Source organism: Stegostoma tigrinum, unplaced genomic scaffold, assembly GCF_030684315.1.
Source record: "Stegostoma tigrinum isolate sSteTig4 unplaced genomic scaffold, sSteTig4.hap1 scaffold_635, whole genome shotgun sequence".
Taxonomy (NCBI): domain Eukaryota; kingdom Metazoa; phylum Chordata; class Chondrichthyes; order Orectolobiformes; family Stegostomatidae; genus Stegostoma; species Stegostoma tigrinum.
In genome coordinates this window covers 1,191-13,618 of record NW_026728574.1, presented here as the reverse complement: position 1 = coordinate 13,618, position 12,428 = coordinate 1,191, and the positions used below count along the sequence as shown (strand labels likewise).

The window sequence follows — 12,428 nt, the reverse complement described above, 5'->3', positions numbered from 1 at the left end:
TTGACTCAGTCACTACATCCTATTTAACTGAGACAGTGAATCCTATTCAACTCAGACAGTGCATCCATTTCCCTATGTCACCGCACCCTATTCCCCACAGTCACTGCATACCATTTCCCTCAGTCAACGCTTCCCATGGCCCTCACTCACTGCATCACATGACCCTCAGTCACTGCTTCCCATTTCACTCAGTCACTGCTTCCCATGAACCTCAGTCACTGCTTCCTATGAACCTCAGTCACAGCATCCCATTTCCATCAGTCACAGCATCCCATTTCACTCAGTGACTGCATCCCATTTCACTCAGTGACTGCGTCCCATTTTACTCAGTCACTGCATCCCATTTCCCTCAGTCACTGCATCCCATTTCCCTCAGTCACTGCATCCCATTTCCCTCAGTCACTGCATCCCATTTCCCTCAGTCACTGCATCGCATTTCACTCAGTCACTGCATCCCATTTCACTCAGTCACTGCATCCCACTTGCCTCAGTCACTGCACCCCATTTCACTCAGTCACCGCATCCCATTTCACTCAGAAACAGCATCCCAGTTCACTCAGTCTCGGCATCCCATTCCCCTCACCCACTGCATCCCATTCATCTCAGTCACTGAATCCCATTTCCCTCATTCACTGTATCCCATTTCCATCAGTCACTGCATCCCATTCCCCACAGTCACCGCATCCGATTAACTTCACTCGCAGCATCCCATTTCACTCAGTCACTGCGTCCCATTTCCCTCAGTCACTGCAACCCATTTCCTGCAGTCACTGCAACCCATTTCATAGTCACAGCACCCCATTTCACTCAGAAACGGCATCCCAGTGCACTCAGAAACGGCATCGCATTCCCCTCAGTCACTGCATCCCATTTCCATCAGTCACTGCATCCCATTTCACTCAGTCACTGCATCCCATTTCACTCAGTCACTGCATCCCATTTCACTCAGTCACTGCATCCCATTTCACTCAGTCATTGCATCCCATTTCCGTCAGTCACTGCATCCCATTTAACGGAGACAGTGAATCCCATTTAACTGAGACAGTGCAACAATTTCACTCAGCGACTGCATCCCATTTCACTCAGTCACTGCATCCCATTTCCCTCAGTCACTGCATCTCATTTCCCTCAGTCACTGCATCCCATTTCACGCAGACACTGCATCCCAATTCCCTCAGTCAGTGAATCCCATTACCGTCAGTCACTGCATCCTAGTACCCTCAGTCACTGCATCCCATTTCACAGAGTCACTGCAGCTCATTTCACTCATTCACTGCATCCCACTTCACTCAGACACTGCATCCCATTTCACTCAGTCACTGCATCCCATTTCCCTCAGTCACTGCATCCCATTTCACTGAGTCAATGCATCACATTTGACAGAGTCAGTGCAGCCCACTTCACAGAGTCACTGCATCCCATTACTGTCACTCACTTCATCCCATTACCCTCAGTCACTTCATCCAATTACCCTCAGGCAGAGCATCCCTTTACCCTCAGTCAGAGCATCCCACTTCCATCAGTCACTGTATCCCATTTCCTTCAGTCACTGCACCCCATTTCATAGTCACTGCATCCCATTACCGGCAGTCACAGCACCCCATTTCACTCAGTCACTGCATCCCATTTCACTCAGCCACTGCATCCCATTTCACTCAGCCACTGCATCCCATTTCACTCAGCCACTGCATCCCATTTCACTCAGCCACTGCATCCCATTTCACTCAGCCACTGCATCCCATTTCACTCAGCCACTGCATCCCATTTCACTCAGCCACTGCATCCCATTTCACTCAGCCACTGCATCCCATTTCACTCAGCCACTGCATCCCATTTCACTCAGCCACTGCATCCCATTTCACTCAGCCACTGCATCCCATTTCACTCAGCCACTGCATCCCATTTCCCTCAGTCACTGCATCCCATTTCCCTCAGTCACTGCCTCCCATTTCCCTCAGTCACTGCCTCCCATTTCCCTCAGTCACTGCCTCCCATTTCCCTCAGTCACTGCCTCCCAGATCACACAGCCACTGCATCCCATTTCACTCAGTCACTGCATCCCATTTTTGTCAGTCACTGCATCCCAATTAACGGAGTCAGTGAATCCCATTTAACTGAGACAGTGCATCCATTTCACTCAGCGACTGCATCCCATTTCACTCAGTCACTGCATCCCGTTTCCCTCAGTCACAGCATCCCATTTCCCTCAGTCACAGCATCCCATTTCCCTCAGTCACAGCATCCCATTTCCCTCAGTCACAGCATCCCATTTCCCTCAGTCACAGCATCCCAATTCCCTCAGTCAGTGAATCCCATTACCGTCAGTCACTGCATCCTAGTACCCTCAGTCACTGCATCCCATTACCCTCAGTCACTGCATCCCATTTCCCTCAGTCAGTGCAGCCCATTTCACAGAGTCACTGCATCCCATTCCTGTCATCACTGCATCCCATTCCTGTCATCACTGCATCCCATTACCCTCAGTCACTTCATCCAATTACCCTCAGTCAGAGCATCCCTTTACCCTCAGTCAGAGTATCGCATTCCCCTCAGTCAGTGCATCCCATTTCCCTCGGCCACTGCATCCCATTTCCCTCGGCCACTGCATCCCATTTCACTCGGCCACTGCATCCTATTTCACTCGGCCACTGCATCCCATTTCACTCGGCCACTGCATCCCATTTCACTCGGCCACTGCATCCCATTTCACTCGGCCACTGCATCCCATTTCACTCGGCCACTGCATCCCATTTCACTCAGTCACTGCATCCCATCTCACTCAGTCACTGCATCCCATCTCACTCAGTCACTGCATCCCATCTCACTCAGTCACTGCATCCCATCTCACTCAGTCACTGCATCCCAATCCCCTCAGTCACTGCATCCCATTTCACTAGTCACTGCATCCCAATGCCCTCAATCATTGCATCCCATTTCACACAGTCACTGCATCCCATGACCCTCCGTCACTGCATCCCATTATGCTCAGTCACTGCATCCCATTACGCTCAGTCACTGCAACGCATTTCACTCAGTTTTGCATCCCATTAACTTCAGTCGCAGGATCCCATTTCAAACAGACACTGCATCTCCTTTCCCTCAGACACTGCATCCCAGTTCACACAGCCAGTGCATCCTATTTCACTCAGCCACAGCATCCCATTTCACTCAGTGACTGCAACACATTACCCTCAGTCACAGCATCCCACTTCCATCAGTCACTGCATCCCATTCATCTCAGTCACTGAATCCCATTTCCCTCATTCACTGTATCCCATTTCCATCAGTCACTGCATCCCATTCCCCACAGTCACCGCATCCGATTAACTTCACTCGCAGCATCCCATTTCACTAAGTCACTGCATCCCATTTCACTCAGTCACTACATCCCATTTAACAGTCACTGCAACCCATTTCACAGAGTCACTGCATCCCATTACCCTCAGTCACTGCATCGCATTTCCCTCAGTCACAGCATCCCATTTCCCACAGTCACTGTATCTCCTTTTCCTCAGTCACTGCAATCCATTTCATTCAGTCACCGCATCCCATTTCACTCAGCCACTGCATCCCATTTCACTCAGCCACTGCATCCCATTTCACTCAGTCACTGCATCAGATTTCATGAGTAACTGCATCCCATTGCACGCAGTCATAGCATCACATTTCCCAGAGTCACTGCATACCATTTCGATCAGTCACTGCATACCATTTCCATCAGTCACTGCATCCCATTCCCCTCAGTCACTGCATCCCATTCCCCTCAGTCACTGCATCCCATTCCCCTCAGTCACTGCATCCCATTCCCCTCAGTCACTGCATCCCATTCCCCTCAGTCACTGCATCCCATTCCCCTCAGTCACTGCATCCCATTCCCTTCAGTCACTGCATCCCATTCCCCTCAGTCACTGCATCCCATTCCCCTCAGTCACTGCATCCCATTCCCCTCAGTCACTGCATCCCATTCCCTTCAGTCACTGCATCCCATTCCCCTCAGTCACTGCATCCCATTCCCCTCAGTCACTGCAGCCCATTTCATTCAGTCACCGCATCCCATTTCACACAGACACGGCATCCCATTTCACTGAGTCACTGCATCCCATTACCCTCAGTCACAGCATCACATTTCCAACAGTCATTGCATCTCCATTCCCTCAGTCGCTGCATCCCATTTCAATCAGTCACTGCATCTCCTTTCCCTCAGTCACTGCATCCCTTACAATCAGTCACAGCATCCCATTTCACTCAGCCACTGCATCCCATTTTCCAGTCACTGCATCCCCATTCCCTCAGTCACTGCATCCCATTTCCATCTGACCCTGCATCCGATTTCCATCTGTCACTGCATCCCATTTCACAGTCACTGCATCCCATTTCACACAGTCACTGCATCCCATTTCACTCAGACACTGCAGCCCATTTCACTCAGACACTGCAGCCCATTTCACTCAGACACTGCAGCCCATTTCACTCAGACACTGCAGCCCATTTCACTCAGTCACTGCGTCCCATTTCACTCAGTCACTGCGTCCCATTTCACTCAGTCACTGCATCCCATTTCACTCAGTCACTGCGTCCCATTTCACTCAGTCACTGCATCCCATTTCACACAGTCACTGCATCCCATTTCACTCAGACACTGCAGCCCATTTCACTCAGACACTGCAGCCCATTTCACTCATTCACTGCATCCCATTTCACTCAGCCACTGCAACCCATTTCCCTCAGTCACTGCATCCCATTTCACTCGGTCACTGCATCCGATTCCACTCGGCCACTGCATCCCATTTCACTCGGCCACTGCATCCCAGTTCACACAGTCACTGCATCCCAGTTCACACAGTCACTGCATCTCATTTCACTCATTCAAAGCCTCACATTACACTCACTGAGAGCTTCCCATTTCCCTCAATCACTGCGTTCCATTGTCCTCAGTCACTGCGTCCCATTTCCCACCGTCACTGCATCTCCTTTCGTCAGTCACTGCATCCCATTACCCTCAGTCACTGCATCCCGTTTCACTGAGTCACTGAATCGCATTTGTTGTTCTCACTTGAATGAAATGGTCATGAATCTCCTCCAATGGCTTGTCATGTATTTCCAATGCAAAATTTTACCAAGTTTTGATTTTCAATTTTGATTACATGTGTTTTCTCAATTCTATAAGATGCTGCAATAAACTCAAACTTGTTAAATCATAATTCAACCACCATTACCTACAGAGTTAATTTCATCAAACAGATCCAGTTAGAATTGTCACATTCCCAAATCCTGATTCAAGTTTTTCTAATTATGGGCCACGTGGTTCAGAAAAAAGACACTTAGAATCAGAGAGATGTACAGTAGGGAAACAGATCCTTTGGCCCAATTTGTCTATGTTGACCAGATATCCTAAATTAATTTAGTCCCATTTGCCAGCATTTGGCCCATATTCCTCTCAACCCATCCTTTCATACACCCATCCACATGCCTTTTAAACGTACAAGCCTCCACCACTTCCTCTGGCAGCTCATTCCATACATGCACAACTATGAAAAAAATCCGGTCCATTTTAAATCTTCCCTCTCTCATAAAGAGACGCTGGAGTGCAGTTTCGTAGTTCCATCAAAGTACAGCCACCGGTAAAAAGGATATTGAGGAGACATTTGGTGTGCTCACCTTTATCGGTCAGTGCATTTAGTATAGGAGTTAGGAGATCACTTAGCAGCAATATAGGACGTTGGTTCGGCTGCTTTTGGCTGCTCCCTCTCTCATTTTTAACCTATTCTCTCCAGTTTTGGATTCCAGCAACCCAGGGAAAAGATCTTGGCTGTTCGCTCTATCCACGTCCCTCGTAATTGTATAAACTTCTATATGGTCAGCCCTGAACTCCAAAGTTCCAAGAAATAGCTGCCTGTTCAAGCCCACGGTATACCTCCAACCTCGGATGCTGGTAACATCCTTGTAGATCTTTTCTGAACCCTTTCAAGTTTACAACATACAACAATACAGCGCAGAACAGGCCCTTCGGCCCTCAATGTTGAGCCGACATCCTTCCTCTCGCAAGGAGACTAAAAGCGATTGCAGTATTCCAAAAGCAGCCAAACCAACGTCCTACATGGCTGCTAAGTGATCTCCTAACTCCTATACTAAATGCACTGACCGATAAAGGTGAGCACACCAAATGTCTCCTCAATATCCTTTTTACCGGTGGCTGTACTTTGATGGAACTACGAAACTGCACTCCAGCGTCTCTTTATTTAGCAACACTCCCCACAACCTTCAGTGTATACGTGCTGCCCTGATTTGCCTTTCCAAAATGTAGCACCTCACATTTGTCTAACCTCAACTCCATCTGCCACTCCTCAGTTTATTGGCCCTTGTCAAAGTCCCATTGCATTCTGAGGTGACCTTCTTGGCTGGCTACTACACCTTCAATCATTGGGAAACTTACTAACCACACCTTTTATTTTCATATCCAAATCATTGCATCACTTCAACTCCCCCTCCCACTCCCTGAACGACATGTCCATCCTGGGCCTCTTCCAGTGTCACAACCACACCACCCAGAAACTGGAGGAGCAGCACCTCATATTCCGCCTCGGGAGCTTCCAACTCAATGGCCTCAATATGGACTTTGCCACCCTCAAAATCTCAAAACCCGTCAGCCTCATCCCAAGACGAGTTCCTCCACTCATCCCCGCCTCCATGACCTGTCCGCCTTCTCTCCCACCTATCCACTCCTCCCACCTCACTGACCAACTCCCACCACTGCTTGGAATTATTCTTCTTTTCACACTTCATCAGCTCGACGTTATTTCTAAAATCTATTTTCCAATTGTTGGAAAAAGTGAGATAAAGAGAAGTAAAAGAATTTACATTCTTACCACTCGTGAAATCTCTGAATATTCTTCTGTTGAAAGGCCGCCAAGGAACGATGCAATTCTTTTGTCACAAACGCTGTGAGGGAGACATCTTTTTCGGTTCCACTAACTCCACCCTAAGGAAGACAAACCCACGTAACATATCTAGTGACTTAAAACATACTCTATTGTTGCCCAAGGTGGAGAGCTGGATGAACACAGCAGGCCAAGCAGCAGAGGAGCAAGAAAGCTGATGTTTCGGGACGAGACCCGACTTCAGAAAATTGGCGCTGGAGAATCTGAGATAACAAGGTGTAGAGCCGGATGATACTGCTTGACCTGCTGTGTTCATCCAGCTTTACACCTTCTTATCTCAGATTCTCCAGCATCTGCAGTTCCTACTGCCTCTATTGTTGCCCTTTCACTTTACTGAACTAATATGAGCCAGTAGTTTTGTTTAGGCCTGTGTAATCTTACGGTTATTGGCCTGTACAAAATCCTGAATTAATTTTGATCGACTGACAGGAGGAGAGATGAATTTTATAGAAATTTTTGTTTTCTACCAATTTGCAGAGGGCATCGTGGGCGATTGAAGGACAGTGTTATTATCCTCCAGGTCTGCGGACTGCATCGTTACCAACTTGCCCATTTGCATGTACATACAATATTCATTATGTACCAATGAAACATAATAAACCAATACTGTGTACTAAAAACAACACTCACATATCAATGGAAATTTAAATATTTACCATAGAGTTTGAAGGATTGAATTCAATGATACAAAGCAAAAACCAGTGAAGATGAGTGCAGTTGGTCAGCACTTTTGCCACTAACTGGAGGTTGGCAGTTTGAGGCCACCCAAGAACAAGCAAGCTCTGTCTAACTCCAAGGGCAGCACGGTGGCTCAGTGGTTAGCACTGCTGACTCACAGCGCCAGGGACCCAGGCTCGATGCCACCGTTGGGCGATCTTCTGTGCAGAGTTTGTACATTCTGCCCATGCCTGCATGGGTTCCTGCTGGGTGCTCTGGTTTCCTCCCACAGTCCAAAGATGTGCAGGCTAGGTGTATGGGCCATGCCAAACTTGCCCATTGTGTTTAGGGATGTGTAGATTAGGTGTGTTAGTCATGGGAAATGTAGGGTTACTGAGGAAAGGGTCGGGGGATGAGTCAGGTTGAGATGCTCTTTGGAGAGTGGCTGTGGACTTGTTGGGTCAAAAGGGCCTTGTTTCCACACCGTAGGGATTCTATGATATGGAAGTATCTTTTGAAGTGGACATTCATGGGTATGCTGTAACAGAGACCTTGAAATACTGCACAACAAATATTTGGAACTAGACTGTCAATTCAGACATAGCATCAAAAAAGGTCATGGAAGTTGTCACCGATATAAAGCAGGATTGATGAAAATCCAGCAGGAAATGGTGTCAAAAGGCACTGTATCTTTTATTCATCTCCAGTTATTTTGTCCAAGGCACTGGATCCTGGCAGGATTGAAACATTTAAGAAATGCTTCACAAATCACATATAAGGACCTGAGATAATAAAATGTGAGGCTGGATGAACACAGCAGGCCAAGCAGCATCTCAGGAGCACAAAAGCTGACGTTTCAGGCCTAGACCCTTCATCAGAGCTCTGATGAAGGGTCTAGGCCCGAAACATCAGCTATTGTGCTCCTGAGATGCTGCTTGGCCTGCTGTGTTCATCCAGCCTCACATTTTATTATCTTGGATTCTCCAGGATCTGCAGTTCCCATTATCTCACATAGAAGGACCTGCACATCTTTGAACAATGGGAGGAAACTGCAGCACCTGGCAGAAGCCCCTCGCAGACGCGGGGAGGACGTGTCAATTCCACACAGATAGTTACCCAAGACTGGAATCTCAATTGGCTCCCCAGTGCATGAGCAGCTCTAACCACTGACCAACTACCTTGCCCAGAAGGGGTTTTATAAGCGCATACTTTATTTCCATTCATAGTTGGGGAAAGACAGATCCAAACCTCTATGTCCAATCAAAATAACATACTGTAGATATCATGACAACAATCATAAATGATTTTGAATTCGTAAATCAAAAAAATTGAAATTGTTTCCAAGCCTAAATACTAGATATGGTGCAGTTAAGATGAATAGCGCAACAACAAAAAGGCCATATTTTATGTGACCATCTGTAACACTTGAAAACTTGCAACAATTCGTCGCCAGTCGAGATCTGAAGTGGCTTGATGATGCACTCCTTCAGACACTGGAATGAAACTCCAAAGATCACAAATTCTCCTTCAATACCATGTTTTAACAGTGACTGCATCAACCTGTGTTTATGGGCCTGACTGGAATCCCACACAACATGCATAAACAAAAAAATAATCTAAGGTGCTCGGAGAAAAAAATGTATGGACGCAAAGTCTTTGAAAAGCAATTATTTGTAGCGGCTGCAAGCCCATAAGGAATCTCGTTTCGCAGATTATATTCATTTGCACTGCACGTCATGCCAGTCAGAATCAGATTTCGTTTCATGACAGATAACTAAAGTGTCCATTACAATGAACTTTGGTTGATCAGAAGATTTTAAGTAAGGACCATGTCTTGTGTGAGCTGACGGCATTAGGGGATGGAGGAGGTACGCTCACTGCTGGCATCTTGACACCATTGAATGAGCAAGCGTGGACGCAAAGGTTGTAACAGGTAACAATTGTACAGGCAATATCTTTTGACCTCCTTCCGAGCAAGCCTGTAATACTCTAAAGCTGTGCTAGACCCTCACTTCCTCCACCTTACGTACGCTGCCTTTTTCTTTTTGACAAGAAGCACCTCTGTACCCGTCATCCAAGGCTCCTTAATCTTACCCCTTCTTATCTGTCTCAGAGGAACAAATTTATACATCACTCGCAACAACTGCTCCTTGAACAGCTCCACATGTCTGCTGCGCCCTTTCTGTGCAACAATTGCTCCCAATCTGTACTTTCCAACTCCTGTCTGATAGCATCATAGTTTCCTTGACCCCAGTGAAATATCTTCCCCTGGTAACTGCTCCTTTCCCTTTCCACGGCTATGGTAAATGTGAGGCTGTTGTGGTCACTGTCGCCAAAGTGCTCTCCCACCACGAGATCTGACATCTGTCCTGGCTCATTGCCGAGCACCAAATCCAAAATGGCCTCCCCCCTCGGCCAGTCCACATACTGAGTAAGGATACCCTCCTGAACACACCTTACAAAAACAGCTCCATCCAAACCATCTGCACTAAGGAGGTTTCAATCTATATTGGGAAAGTTGAAGTCACCCAGAACAACAACCCTGCTACGTTTGCTCTTTTCAACAATCTGCCGGCCAATGAGTTCTTCGATCTCCCAACTGCTGTTTGGGGTCTGTAGAAAACCCCCAGAGAAGTGACTGCTGCCTTGCTGTTCCGAACTTCCACCCATACTGACTCAGTCGACAAACCTTCCTTGGCAACCTCAGCCCATACCACCTCAGTAGACGAGTCCTCAAAGGTTCTTTCAGCCGCCGTTATACTGTCCTTGACCAACAAAGCCACACCTCCCCCTCTTTTACCACCTTCCCAGACCTTAATGAAAGATCTAAACCCTAGAACCTGCAACATCCATTCCTGACCCTACGCTCATCCTCCTGTGTACTAGGACTACACCTCTTTTTCCCATCCCACTTCTGAGCTAGCTTAAATCCACCCAAATGGCACGAGCGAATTTCCCACCCAGGATATTAGTGCCCATCTGATTCAAGTGGAGACCGTCCTGTTTGTACAGGTCCCACCTTCCCCAGAATGAGCCCCAATTGTCCAGGTACCTGAAGCCCTCCCACCTGCTCCATCCCTGCAGCCACGTCTTCAGCTGAAATCTCTCCCTGTTCTTTGCCTCGCTATCACGTGGTACGGGTGACAAACCAGTGACGACCACTCTGTTTGTTCTAGCTCTCAACTTCCACCCTCGCTCCCTCAAATCCTGCCTAACATCCCGATCTCTCTTTCTACCTATGTCATTGGTGCCTACGTGGACCACGACTTGGGGCTGGTCACCCTCTCCCCTCAGGTCCCTAAACACACTATCCGAGACATCACGGACCCTGGCACCTGGTAGGCAACACACCAATCGTGAGTCTCTTTCGTTCCCGGCAAATCTTCTATCTGTCCCTCTCACTATTGAGTCCCCAGTGACTATCACTCTCTTCCTATCCCCGCTTCCCTTCTGTGCAAGAGGGACAGACTCTGTGCCAGAGACCTGGACCCTACTGCATGCCCCTGCTAAGTCGTCCCCCAGAACAGTATCCAAAACGGTATAGTTGTTTTTTTCAGGGGAGCGACCGCAGGGGATTTCAGGGGAAGGTTAGTCAACACCGGGTAAACGTGCATTTTTGGCTGAAGAAACATGTGTTTCAATGTGTGCTAATGGAAGAAGCCATGGAGTCAAATCTAAACATTTCGACAATAAGACAGCCATTCTTAAAAGCAACAGACAGCGTGAAAAAGAAATGAGCTGCTTTAATATCCACTTAAAATTTATGTGGAATATCAGATCGAATTTTCTTATTGACTCCATTGTGCAATCATGTCGAGCTAAAAATGTTAACTGCATTAATTAATACTAACCAGAAACGGACTTTGTAGTAAATGGTTTGACGATTTTCTGTATCTGGAACATCCCTTTTCCTTCATGAACGAAGATCGTACCAACCTACGGTACCAAACTGTGGGTCAAACGGACGGGACTCGTAATCTTTAAATTCCTCATCAAGACAGTTTCATCGTATGGTTCTGTGCAATAAAAGAGAAAGAATAAACATATTTCCCACATTTTTGCTGATGTTCATGAACAGAATGCTCAAATTCAAAAAGTCTGAGCTGCCATGTCTGCTTCCTCCAGCCTGCTTAAACTGTTCCATTCAATGTGAAATTTGTGATAAGTTTTAGCACACAGGTCTGTTTGATCTGTGCCACCACCTTCTATTAGTCATACATGCTTTCCCCCTCTTCCTGTAATACATTCCTTGAAGTGTTCAATGAGATTTTGATTTTAAATCTTATCGTCATATTTGTTTGATTCTCAAGCATCAATGAATCTGATGTTGCTGCCATTCCATGCAGTGCAGAGCACGTCAAACAGGTGTCTTACTCTTGCCATGAGCACTGAGGTAGTATGGGGTCACAACTGTCTCATAGTTCAGAACGAAATTCTCCATATAAGGCTATGACGAGTCATGCAGTTAATTTTATTTGACATGCTATTTCTTTTCTTCACAAATATGCTGGATTTAAAGTGATCTTCACCCTCATTTAAAATGAATCCAACGTCCAACCATCTGTAAAACCAGCAAATCCAAATTTTAATTTGAGTTCAGTGTTACACAAATATATTACTTTTTTAAAAATTATATTCGAGTCAACATTAACATTTCATTCCCTGACAGCGGGTGAACTTACTTTTAAACTCCAATTTTCCTCCAGTGTCAACGGAGAGGTGAGCCTTTTTGCAAGCACCGAAAGGCTGCACCAGATTATGGTTATACTTGCGGAACTGTAAGTTTCACAAATATGTTCCTATTAAACACTAATTCCTATTGAAGCAGTATGA

General features: G+C 46.7%; 1 long non-coding RNA gene across 1 annotated transcript; it reads right to left on the bottom strand.

Moving 5' to 3' along the window:
* Positions 1 to 6,866: 6,866 nt before the first annotated feature.
* On the bottom strand, positions 6,867 to 12,157 carry LOC132209052 (uncharacterized). The gene is made up of 3 exons (XR_009445145.1): positions 11,970 to 12,157; positions 11,447 to 11,611; positions 6,867 to 6,979 (listed from the first exon to the last, which is right to left on the bottom strand). It is a non-coding gene; the product is annotated as an uncharacterized LOC132209052 (long non-coding RNA).
* Positions 12,158 to 12,428: the final 271 nt, after the last annotated feature.